This window comes from Myotis lucifugus, unplaced genomic scaffold (genome assembly GCF_000147115.1).
Source record: "Myotis lucifugus unplaced genomic scaffold, Myoluc2.0 scaffold_294, whole genome shotgun sequence".
NCBI lineage: Eukaryota > Metazoa > Chordata > Mammalia > Chiroptera > Vespertilionidae > Myotis > Myotis lucifugus.
The window spans coordinates 74,358-87,989 of NW_005871342.1; the positions used below are offsets into that span (position 1 = coordinate 74,358).

Genomic DNA, 13,632 nt, shown 5'->3' on the forward strand with positions numbered 1-13,632 from the left:
GCCGCCCACTCCTAAAGTGGCAGAGGGAGGAAGTCAGCAGCTCAGAGCGTTTGCTCATCCTTACAGGTACTGGCCAGTTTTTTAAAGCTGTCTCCCATTTAGCATAAGGCTTGCTTAGGGATAAGTCCAGCAGGATGAGGATATGGGGGCCATCCTGGGGAGGGGGAAGGAAGGAAGCTGTGGGCCCGGTCAGCCAGGCCAGGGCTCGCATCCTGGTTTTGCTACTTACGAGCCGTGTGACTCTGGCAAGGTGTTTGGCAGCTCTGTACCTCTTACACAGGGACAATACACCTGCCACATAGGAGAGTGAAGCGTTCATCAGACACTGCAAGTAGAGTGGCCAGCACACGGTGAGTGCTTTATAAAGGGTAGCTGTTTCAGCATCAGCAGCCTAGCCAACACTGTCCTCCAGCTCTAGTAGGCACAGCGATGTCCCTCTACCTGGAGCACTGTTCTGCCCCTCTGCTACCTGCATGGCATGATCCTCCAGAGGACACCTGCCCCTGTCTCCTGTAACCCTGTTTCTCAGTTTGCTGCTTGTTTATTTCTTGTTTGGTTTGGTGGCTGGTAGAAGAGGGATCTTGGACTAAGTGGGGTGTCAGCAAACTAGAACCTGCAGGCTCATCTTATCCCTTCCCCTGGTTTTGTATGACCTACAGAATAACAATGGTTTTTACATGTGTAAATAGCTAAAAATATTTTTAAGTACCATTTAATGGCAGGTGAAAATCATATGAAATTCAAACATCAGTGTCCATAAACCAGGTTTTATTGGAACACAGCCATGCTCGTTCATTGACATATTGTCTATGTCTGTCTTCCTGTTACAACCACAGAGCTGAGTAGTTGCAACCAAGACTGCATGGTCTGTGAAACCTAAAATATTTCCTATCTGCCCCTTTGCAGAAAAAGTTTGCCAATCCCTGGTATAAGTAAATAACGACAGAAGATTTCTCACTCAGAAATACCCATCCAACCCTTTCCTCTTACCCCCTCCTCACCCGATCCCCAAATATAGCCTCAGGTCAAAAAATTCTCTCTCTTTTTTTTAAAGGAGATGTTGGTTTATAACATTATATAAGATTCAGGTGTGCAACATTATAATTCTACGTCTGTATATATAGTTGACCCTTGAAGAACCTGAGGGTTAGGGGTTCTGACCCCTACGCAGCCCAAAATCTAAATGTATAACCTTTAAAAAATAAAAATAAAATAAAAATAATAAATGTATAACCTTTGACTTCCCCCAAAATTAACTACAGTCATCCCTTGGTATCCTCGGAAGACTGGTTCCAGGACCCCACAGATACCAAAATTGATGGCTGCTCAAGTCTTTTATGTAAAACTAGAGGCCTGATGCACAAATTCGTGCACGGGTGGGGTCCGGCCGGGCCGGCCACAGGAAGGGGCCACGGGCGGTTGGCCAGCCCTGCCCCCGGTCGAACTTCCTCGCGGTTTAACTCCTAGTCGAGGGGACAATTTGCATATTAGCCTTTTATTACATAGGATGATATAGAACAATGCATCCTATGTTAGCTTGAATCCACAGATATGAAACTTGGGGATACAAAAGGCTGACTGTATATTTATATTAAAAAAACCCACATTATAAGTGAGCCTGCACAGTTCAAAGCCATGTTGTACAAGGGTCAACTGTACTGCGTCACGCTCACCACCGAAAGTCTAGTTTCTATCCACCACTGTACAATTGATCCCTTTGCCCTCCCTCTAATCCACTTCCCAGCAGAAGTCATTTTGGATTAACACGCCGCAAATACTCCCTGAGAACTTCATGCATGTACACCATTCTTCACACTTTCATTTATTTGACTTAATCACACCTCACCTCAGCATAGAGGGGGGAGAAAGGAGAAGGTGGAGGAGAAAGAGCAAAAGAAGAGAGAAGCCATGAGAAGGGTAAGCAGTCATAAATAAATGTGTTCCAAACAAGCAAATCCATATAGAGCCAAGATAGGGAAAGATTTAACTGAAATGTATAATTCCCCTGCAGTTGACACAATCAAGTCATCTTCAAGAAAGCCAACATTCTGACAAGAAGGCAACAATAGCAGTAACACCAGCTAGAGAAGATGATCAATCAGGCAACTGCTGTTGGAACAATGTCATATTTATCCAACTGAGGCACTGACCAGTTCACAGAGATGAACTCAAAACCCCTGGCAAAATTTGGCTGTCCTAGCAAATGAGCCGAGGAGTCAGAACTATCTAAAAGTAGTTACCCAGTCCCTTGGGAAAAAAAAAAAGCAGCAGCAATTTTGGCATTAAAACCTTAATGTTGAAAGACTGTCATAATCAGTAAGTCCTAAAGGGGGAAAGATAAAGGCATTATTTTAAAAATTAAAAAGTCTACACATTCATTTGCTTAGCATAAATCTTACTTTATGGATGCAAAGAAAGCCCCAGTGATGATAAAACCAGAAGTCTGGCTTTATCATCCATTCCTAGGGACTTTGTAGCAAGATTTCTGGGCACAGGCACAGGGATTATGGAAATACCAGAATAAGCCTAGCAAAGCATTTCTCGACTTTAAGACGAGGACCAGAAATGAAGACAGCAAGTGCGCACATGTGCGCCAAAGTCAGGTCCACTGGGCTTTGTTTTTTCCCGAGTTGTGCTCTTGACACCGAGGAGAGAGACGCACAGAGGGCCGTGAAAAGCTGAAAAATCTCATTCCCTCACCTCTCAGGCACTCGCTAGTCACAGAAGAATAAAAAAAAAAAATTTAAAGCAGAAACGCAAAAGGAAAAGCGGTACAAACAAGAAGATAGAAATACGCAGGCAACACTGTCTATACTCTGGTTCATTTAGCATTTGCTTGTGCTCCTGGCTCTCCCAGTCCAGGGCTCCCACATTTCTTATTTGGGGTAATTTGTTCACAAGTTTATGCCCAAACGGTAAAGGGCACCCTAATGTTTACTGCCGCAAATTAGGTAGGAAAGGGAGTAAGGAGGCAACTGAAAGAGATGCACTCCTCTAAACTGGCAAGGTCGTGGAAAACAGTTGAGAAACTGTCAGAGCCAAGAAGAGTCTAAGGAGACACACAACTAATGTAGTGCAGCATCCTGGACAGCTGGGACATGCAGAACTTACACATGAGAGATTGTGAATCTTATCCCCTTAGACGTGCAACTCTTTCAAGTCTAAATAGCATTTTAATTTAATTAGTTTGGACAGTTGTATCTCTTTCGTTGAGATTAAAATAATAATAGTTTCAAACCACGCAGGGTTTTCTTGCAAATTTGTTTCAAACTAGAACAGATGATAAGGAAGAAGATTTGAATCTTGAAAGCATTATCTTTGTTATAAAATCCATTAGGAGCATTTTTATCAACCTCTGATTGTTTTAGCACAAACCTTGAGGAGTTGGAACATTTTTGTCTGAGATGCATTTCAAGTAGCAGAGAAATAGTTGTCGGGGGAAAAAGAAGACCTGATTCGAGCAGCAGAACAGTGTAAGGAATCAGAATCAAGTGGAAAGAGCACAGTTATTCTGGAGGGTCACAGACATGGGTTTGAATCCTAGGCCCATCCCTTCAAAGCTGAGTAACCTCGGCCAAGTCACTGTTGGACCTCCGCTTCCTCATCAGTCGAATGGGAACAGGAATATCACCTTTGCCAGGTTGTTGTAAGAAAGAGAGACAGTGTTGGCAGAGTGCCTTTCACATCTACTCTCAGCAAATGCTTGTTCTAACAAGAAAACGGCATTCCCGATCTTAAAGAGTTTAGCAAGGATGCAGGCGAATAGCAACACAGAACAACTGGGAGCCAGGTTTATAGGAAACAGAGGGCGGAAAAAAACTTAGGTCAGCTAAAAGTGAGTGCTCTGTGGAAAGAACAACTTGATTTGCATCAGCAGAGTTTTTTGGAAGGCAGGAAAGACTAATAAACGTTTAGCCTTTTGGCATAACTGAACTCAATTACAGTGATTCCGCTGAAGTCAAGTTTATAAAAACGGGCTTCCCTGTAACCCTCGGATCAAAGTCTTCTAAAACCAGTACATTCCTAGACTTAAACAAGAAAACTATTGGATCTTGAAAAATGGTACAAGGAAAGTGAACCTGGGAAAATATTTCCCAAATTGCACTCTGGATGTTATAGGGAGGGCGGGGGGAGAGGAATTATAGAATTATAGAATTTCAGATCTGTTGGGTTAAACAAAGTTAAACTTGTTTCTAGGCTTCTTTAAAAAGTAATGCATATACTTGATAAAAATTCAAACGTTAGAAAAGAGCGTACAATGAAAAAGATGAGATGGTGACAGTTCATGCTTTAGAATAAATGTGACTTTTTTTGTACTTTTGTTTTAAAATTAAACTCCAGAGTCCTGCTTGATCAACATTCACAAACCTAATGTTTTGTGCCTTACTGGCTGCACAAAGTTCCATTTTTTTGGAAAAGGATGCTGCTGCTTACTCTAAAATTTGTCTGCATTCAAGGACACATTCTCTTCTCTGAGCCAAGGTTTTTGTAGAATGCCAGGACAGGGAAGTGGCGTAGAAACCATCAGAAAAAGCTGGGCTAATTGGTAGGGAGCTGTTGCCTAAATTAGAATTCCAACTGCAAACAACAGCCGTCGAAACCTTAGCCCCGAACAAGGTATGTGCCTGGGAGCTTCTCTCAGAGATGGAGACGAGGAGAAAACACGGCAACTGGCTGTTCACTGGCCTTTCATTGCTCTCTTCCAGCCTCATTTATCCTCGGCTGCAGATTTCATTCCCACCGGCTGCCTTTGGACACCTTCCAGCATCTGTTCTGCACTCCACTGCCTCTCAGTCTTGGTCCAAGCTGGCCAGATCCCCACAGCTATCCTCCTCTTTCTACTGAACCCCATCTGCCCATCACCTCCAACATGCAACACACGTACACATTCTATGCTTGTACTTCTTTAATTCCCCACTGAACTCGCTTAGATTTTCATTACTTATCTTTTATTCATTCGTTTGATAATGTTATTTACCTAACATCCATGCATTTAGAATGAAAACTGTGCCAAACACTGCCAAAACAACCTTTAAGTGACTATTTCTTCTAAGCAATTTTATAATTACCACAGCGATTGTGTGTATGTACACAACTCTCTGTCTCACTCTCTGTTCTGTTACTATCTGGGGACATGATGGATCTTTGTACCCTGAAGCGCTCTGGACTCTGGCATACAATTGGTACTGGGCACATTCTAGTTAACCTACTGAGAGACCGATGCTGCCAAGAGCGGCTGTTCTAGCTACCCTCCATGGTGGAAGAAAGTAAATGCACTCCGTCTCATTTCTGAGCCACACTAATCCGGCCGACTTTGACCCATCCTCCTCACCAAAACAAACATGGAATATTTATCCCCAACAAGTAACCACATGTCCTGACTTTGGCCCAAAACAGAACACTGAGGCCTAGAATCCTAGTTCTTTGCCTAAAAGCTCCTCGTTAACTGTGAATTGAAATGACATCATAGAACACAGGGGACGAGGAGACAGAATTTGAGTCCCCGTGCGGCCACACACCAGCCACAACGTCTAGCCCCTTTAAGGGCCCCATCTGTAAGATGGAAATGCTGGTACCTGCCTCCAGGGGCTTCTTGGGAGTGTAAAACAAGAGGGACTGTGCTAAAAAGCGCTTTGAAAATACAAAGGCTTACAAAAATATTGACGAACCTTTACTGCCTTCCTTTGGTTCACTAATTGCCTTTCAAAAAAGGCCCACAGAACCTTTTAAACCAAACTCCACACTGATGACTCAGACCTTTAATCTTTGCCATTTGGCGCTAGAATTTAAAGCCAAACGTGGCCAAAGAAAATCTTCACTGACTTTCCTCACCATCAGTCATGCCTCAGCCCCTGCCGGCTGGCTCCCATCCTCAGAAATCTCATGAAGCTGTGCCCTTAAAGGTCATCTATGAACTCAATTCGCCACGCCCAAGGACTTTTTCCTTGCCAATCTACTGGTCAATTGATGCTACCAATTTTTCTTGCCCCATGTCAGAGACCTAGCAATAATGTGTTTTCTCCAGTTCTCAGACCCACCTTCTCAATACTTTTGTCCGCACTTCATTCTCTTCCCACATCCTAACTTGAGAGGCTCCACTGCTCTGACCTCCATGCTCCTCTTTGAACCCACACTCTCACTTTGTGGACTCGCCCACCTTAGGACTTGAGGAGCCCACTTTCTAAGTAAATAACTCATTGACAGCTTTCGCCCTGACCTTCCTCTAGGCCTGCTGGATGCTCACATTTGTATGGCTTACCATCAGCTCAACCATGTCATGCCTAAAGCAAAACTTATTCTTTCTCCTCCAGACTGCCTCTTCATTCTGCTTTCTCTCTTCCTTGTCTGCCCTCCTCCCCCCAGGGTAGTTAATCACCCATGTCTGGCAGTTCTTTCAAAACACCTTGTGCAAGACCTAGTTACTTCCTGGAGAGCTTGGCACTAGCTCTGCATCTATCCTGCATCCCTATTGGGCCTACCTTCTTCACAAAAGGGGAGAGTCTTTATTTGTGGTTTAATTATACACTAAATTTTAAATTTGTGAAAAACGTTTCTTAGTAACCAATATCTGCTAAGCATTTTTTATACATTGTCTTGGGAAGAAGGTTTATTATTCTCATTTGGGACTAAAAAGATGCTGTAAAAGATTATATAATAGGTGTTTTTCAGATCAACAGATTGGGGGTCCTATGGTTTCCCCACTAATATTAATGGCACAGGTTTTCCAATTTTGTAAAGGTGTTTTGGGACCCAGTACCTCCCCTACAATTCATGCCCGCCCGCTCTGCCCCACCCACCTCAATGTTCCTGCCCAGTGAACGCACCAAGCCCAGGGAAGCATTCCAGTTTTTTTCCATACACGACCTGTCACTTTCTCCCCTGCATTGCCAGAACACCTTGCAGGCGTCACCACTGCCATGAAACCCCACCTCTGCCCCCGTGGGCAGGAACATGCCCGCAGTTTCACTCAGGAACTAGAAATTAGGCTGCCCACAGAAAGCACCTGAGGGTTGTTTGCTGTTCTTGTTGGTGTTGTTTTTTTAATTCTCACCCAAGGATATTTTTCCATTGATTTTTAGAGAGAGTAGAAGGGAGGGGCAGAGAGAAACATCGCTGTGAGAGACACATCCATTGGTCGCCTCCTGCACATGCCACAACCAGGGCTGGGGAGTGTGTGTGTGTGTGTGGGGGGGGGGGCGGGGTATTGAACCTGCAACCAAGGTATGTGCCCTTGACCAGAACCGAACCCGGGACCCTTCAGTCTGCAGACCAATACTCAATCCACAGAGCCAAACCGGCTAGGGCAGAGTACCTGAGGTTTTGATATGATTGGTTTGTGTTTGCATGCTATTCATATTTTAACATTTGCCTTTTTTTATAGCTCTAAAAAGAAAATCATGACTCTTGGGCTCTTTTAATTACTAAATAATGTGTCTAATAGGTTATGTAATTGCATCTCTGTGCCCCTCACCCCTGCCACCATTCCTGTCACTTATCCCTCCATTCTTCATGGGAAGTCCAGCCCCGTTACCACCCTGCCTGAGCTGGGCTAAGACCACACAGCCATGTTATGCACCCTTCTCCACTTATCTTGAGGGGGTAAGTTTGCCCATCTACTGCCCCCTCTCACCTTCCAGCTGCTTCTCCTGTTCCCCCAGAGGCTCTTTCTGAGCTCAGTGAACAAATTCAGCCCCGTGACATTTACCCCCTCTCCTCTAGAGTGCCTCAGCGCAGTTGCACTTTGCCTAACCTTACACAACGAAATCATGGCCAAAAAGAAAAAAGTCACAATACTCCAATTCATCTGCTTCCAGGAGCTCTCTCCAGCCAGCTGACTGTTGAACTAACTGAAGATGCCTGTCTCTCTGTGATGTGTATTCTTGGACTATTGGTCCATCAGAGTCAACTCCTTTGTGCTAGTTGTTTATTAAAAATTGCAGGCATAGCTGCCAAAAGGCCAACAGCGACATTGAGACATAATTTATCAGCCAGTAACAAAGGGGCTCATGGGAAGAGAAGACAGACAATCAGGGAAAAGAAAGGCCTGTGGACAGACTTGCACCACTTCAAGAACAGTCGGAGTCAGAACAGACCATCACAAGAGTGTTAACTGGGGCACTGACAGGACAGATCTCCTTCCATATCAATTCACAAAGATGTTTATGCCCCAGTTACCATTTGAAACATTTACTTATTTCTTTGGGCTTCCAGATCGGTGACCTAGCTCCCAGTTTGCCTTTTCACATGGGGTAGAGGCTCCACATTCAGAAGCACGGAGCCAGTCCATTTTACTCTGGACAGGAATGGTCTTCAGGACCACTCCTGAGTCAGAGTCAGGAGCAGTAGAAAGATGACTTGACTTTGGGTGATGGGCACACAATGCAAGATACAGACACGTATCACAGAATTGTACACTTGAAACCTATACAATCTTATTAACAAATGTCAGCCCAATAAATTTAATAAAAAGAAACTACAGTAGGGCCTTGACTTACGAGTTTAATTCCTTCCGAGACCGAGCTCATTAAGGAGCTCGTTAACTCAAATTACTCTGTCAACTCAATGCAAAAAATCAGCCGAGAGACAGCTGATATCTCAAAAAACTCCTTAGTCGGGACACTCGTAAGTCAAGGCCCCACTGTATTATTTTTAATAATATTTAATATTAAAATAACACTTTGTACTTTTCCCTATAAATGACTTCATAAGATTCTCACAAGCCTGTGAGATGGGTAGAGCAGATATCATCTGTCCCATTGATAAGTGATCACTAGGAACTCCAGTGGTGCAATCGGTTAGCGCGGTACTTATGAAACGAGATCACTAATCTATTGCATGTGGGAGCATTTAACACTTAAAGTTTTTGGCAAGTCTTTGGAAACTTATATCAACATTGATGAACCAGTATTATTCTCCGGGAATGTCAAAGGGTAACTCATATTTTCTCCATAAATTTCCTGGAATCTTGGATGATTTTAGAGTCTAAGTATAATAACTTATATTAAGTGGATCTGTGGCTCAGAAATTGCTGCTGTCACAAATGATATATTACTTCCCCTACTCCAAGAATATAAGGTAAGTTACTTTTGTAATTCACAGGGCAAGGCAGAAATCAAGACATACCAAGTACATAGATTAGGTATAAAATAATGTAGCAGCATCCCTCTGAAATACAGAGCTATTATGAGAGCCATAGATTCTCTCTTCTACATAGAAATGAGCATGGTGTATGGTCACAATTGGAATTCTACTTGACAGAATCCATGGTGCAGAATGAATAAGCATTACTCAGGCAATTCACAAGTATACTCTCAGTCCTCTCTTACTGTTCATTATACCAATAGAGCCTTGACTTTTAAGGGAATGCTTGGCAACAGTTAAAGCTGATGCCTTAAAAATGTGAGTTTGGGTATAGATATTGATCTATGGAATAAATATACAATAGCTGGGCCTTCTGTCCTGAATTCTAGAGAAGCATTTGTCTGCTGGTAATCTTACTTGATAAGTCCAGAGGAAAAGAATTCTATCATCTCACTGCTAAATGCAATTCCTGTGAAACTTTCTTATTCCTGAGAGCAAATGAGGTAAGCGATCTTTTTTATTGAATAGAATGATGGAATAACGTTTTAGAAAAATTATAGGGAATAAGCAGAAAAGCCACATGGGTATGGAAAACCATGAGTTTTTACCACATAACTATAAACTATAAAGGAAACTTCTCTTGGGAATCCCATGGGTCACTTGATTCAACAACAGTGATTTATTTTCATTCAGCCAGGGTTCTAAACTTTGGGGGTATATGGCGTTTTATGACACACGACTCTCAGCATCAGCTGTGACAGAGGAAAATGGCTGTTGATAGAATAGTTTGGACTAAGCTAATGAGATCCTTAGCTGGCAGCATCTAATAACCTCACAGGAAATATTAGGATGGAAGTCAGCCAACAAGCCCATCTTCATTTGCCCTTTCCTTGAGTTGGCACAAGTAGTAGGCACTTCTTTATTTCTCTGAAAAATTAATTTCTTTGAAAAAATTGGAATGGAGTCATTTCACATGATAGCCACGCCTATATTTCAAACTAGGTAAAAGCTTTAAAGTAACTGTCTATCTCACTGGCTTATTCCATCCCATCCTTGTCCTCATTATGTCATCCTGGGTGTTATGTCATGGCTACTGAAGGTGGAGGACCAATCAATAACTGGAACCATTTGAGAGGGGAGTGCCAGAAAGAAATGACCCACAAGGAAGTCTGGATCTGTGCAGAGAAGGGTCTCATATGGCAGATTAGGAATAGGCAATAGCAAGCCACAGAGGATTTCTAATTAGGGGTGCTACAGATTGAATCTTTGTGTCCCCACAAATTCATATGTTAAAATCCTAATCCTCAAGGTAATGGTATTAGGAGATGGAGCCTTCCAAGGGCGATCAGGTCATATGGTTCCATTCTTCATGAATGGGGTTAATGCCCTTGTGAAATAGACCAAGAAAGCTCGTTTGCCCCTTCCTCCATGTGAGATTCCAGAAGACAGGCGGCCCTCAGTGAGGAAGTGGGTCCTCATCAGACAGCAAATCTGCCAGCGCTATGATCTTGGACTTTCCAGCCTCCAGAACTGTGAGAAATAAATGTCTGTTGTTATACGTTATCTAGTGTATACTATTTTTGTTATAGCAGCCTGAATGGACTAAGACAGAGACTACGACATAATCCTATTTGTGCTTCAAAAAATCACTCTGGTGACAATATGGCAGACAGATTGGAAGAGAAAGACAATGTGAAATTACTTGGAAAGTTCTAGAAATAGGCTGAGGGGAGAAGTGCTGAGAGCCTGAATTAAGACAATGGCTCTAAGGATCTAGAGAAGAAAGATTCAACACTTAGTCAGCAGGTCCTATTCATTCTCTCTGCAAAACACCCCTACCACTTTAGTCAAATGTTCCCTATAGAATTTTGTTTTCTGCCAGTGTAGGCTGCAGTCCAGGATCATGAATTGAATTTGGTTGTTATGTCTCTTTAGCCTCCTTTAATCTGGAACAGTTTATCAGCTTTCCATTATCTTTCATGACATTGACAATTTTTTAAAAGTCTAGATAGGTCAGTTCTTTTACGGACTGTTCCTTCATTTTGGTTTGTCTGGTGCCTTCTCACGATTAGATTCAGGTTATGTCTTCCCAGCTGGAATAGCACGGAAGCGACTTCGTGTCCTTCACAAGGTCACATCTGGAGGCCACATGACGTCTCCTGCTGCTGGTTATGTCCATCTCCATCACGGGGTCAGGATGCTGTCTGGTTTCTCCACTGTATACTTACTTCCCCCTCTGTGACCAATAAGCAATCTGGGAGGAAATACTTTAAGACCATATAAATGTTCTCTTCAGCAGACTTTCCTCCCCGGATTGAACATTCTCTAGTGATTCTTATCCAGATTAGTGTTTCCCATGATGGTTGCAAAATGGCAATTTTTCCAGAACTCCATTTTTAATTGGGCACATTACTGCCTGAAATAAGGGATTATATATCCCAGTCCAGTTGTGGATTTGTGACTAAATTATCATAGAAGTGTTCTGTGGGACCTCCAGTTAGTCTCTTTAAAAGCACAGGAATGAGGGGCTGGTGCTCCTTTCCCTCCCCATTCCTTTGTACTGCCTGTAGCACAAACATCATAGCGGCAGGCCTGGCAGGCAAATTAGACCACCTTGGACCTTGCAAATGAAATCCTCAAACAGAAGATGAAATAATAGAAAGATAGAAACGTGGGTCCCTGTTTTCCTCTCTGCTTCAAACTGCAGCTCTCCCCGCTTCAGCTCTGTCCACCAGCTGTGCTCTCTTTCCTTTCCCCTAAATAGTTGGCTAAATGTGTAGGTCGTACTTCTTCCCAAAGTGATACTAAATGCTTTTAAACAAAGAGTAGGAATATAGTCAACATAAAGAAGTAAGAATTTGACCCGAAACACCAATCAGAAAGAACATATGCACCCCTATGTTCATAGCAGCAAAATTTACCATAGCTGAGATTTAGAAACAGCCCAAGTGCCCATCAGCAGATGAGTGGATTAAAAAACTGTGGTACATTTACACAATGGAATACTAGGCAGCTGTAAAAAAAAGAAAGAACTCTTACGATTTGCAACAGCATGGATGGACCTGGAGAGTACTATGCTAAGCAAAATAATCCAGTCAGAGAAAGATAAGTATCACATGATCTCACTCATATATGGAATCTAATAAACAAAATAAACTGACAAACAAAATAGATTCAGAGACATAGAAACATGGAACAAACAGACTGTCAAATTTCAGAGGGAAGGTGGGGGTGGGGGAGAGAGATTAACTGGGGAACTTATATGCATATATGATAGCCCATGGACACAGACAATAGTGTGGTGAAGTCCTGGGGAGGGCGGGTACAGGATGAAGGGGGTCAATGGGCGAAAAAAACAAGTGACATCTGTAATACTTTCAACAATAAAGATAAATTTAAAAAATAATAAAGTTAAAAAAATTAATTTGAAATAAAAATAACTCACATGTTCCAGGTGTCCTCTTTTTCTTCATATTTTATTACATGTGGGTTGTTTCTTGCTCCTACTCTTTAAACTATTATAATTGCTCTGCTTAACACAGTCCTGGGAATCCTGTAATAAAGCACCCAATGTAATATTAACAACATTTAGTAAATAGTGCACACAGACAACCTAAATTTCAACAAATGTCTGCCCGTTGTATAATAATAAACACAGCAAAACTCTGCTCATTTTAGACTTAGTGGACAGAAAAATCTAAATAAATGAAAAATCTGAATTAGAGACTTTTAAAGAGCTAAAATTTTTTATTACTTTTGGATACCTAGAGTAACTTGAACTGCTAAGGGTGAAGGGGGGTGGGTGTCCCTAGAAACCCTATTTGCCTACTTTAGCAATAATAACACGTGGGTAGTTAGTAAGATCTACGTACATATAAGTAGCAAACACACTTATCTCCTTTGAAAACATTTCTTCTTTTAACCACCACAACCAATCACTTCAAGGACTAATCTGGTCTTTTTAGATAACATTGAGAGTTATTCTGTCCAAGAATGGTTTCATTAGAGATTTGCATTTTATTTTAATCTCACTAATTAATATTATATCCCTGACAAAATAAAGAGTTAGAAAAGGTTACATCGAATTAAAATACTGTATGTGATTTCAACTGTGAGGGATAGATCAAACTTTGTAGTAGGCTGTGGTAACCCTCAATCTATCACTTTTAATTTTTCATAAATAAGTAGGCAGTAGTTTTGTTATAGTATTATCCATGTATGGGCCTTGGAGTTAGAAAAACAAATCAGGATTATCCCGAAGACTGTATACTGAGAATTTGCGGATTTTGAAATACTTATACTGATGCCTCTCTTCCCCACAAAAATCGTAGGGATAAAGTAAGGAAAGAGCAAAGTGTCATGCAAAACCACAAGACTTAGAGTAAAACGACTTTAGTTTTTATCTGAAGCACAAAGCACCGTGATTTGAATAAGTCAAATAACTTCTCTGAGCTCGTTTTCCAGCTATAAAATGATACTAGTAACACCAGAACTTTATTTTGAACATTAAGTTCAATCATGCATGAGAAAACGTCTTGAAAACTGTTTAGT

The 13,632-nt window shown here is 41.9% G+C and overlaps 1 long non-coding RNA gene across 5 annotated transcripts in view; it reads right to left on the reverse strand.

The window, feature by feature from the left end:
• LOC102421920 overlaps positions 1 to 13,632 on the reverse strand; it is a 67,383-nt gene that overhangs the window by 33,043 nt on the left and 20,708 nt on the right. For 4 of the 5 annotated variants that reach the window (XR_002831972.1, XR_002831973.1, XR_002831970.1 and 1 more), the window contains exon 4: positions 12,527 to 12,634. This is a non-coding gene — a long non-coding RNA (uncharacterized LOC102421920). Of the gene's footprint in view, positions 1 to 9,624; positions 10,612 to 12,526; positions 12,635 to 13,632 lie in introns of those variants that run through there. The other variant, XR_002831971.1, reaches the window with a different exon arrangement.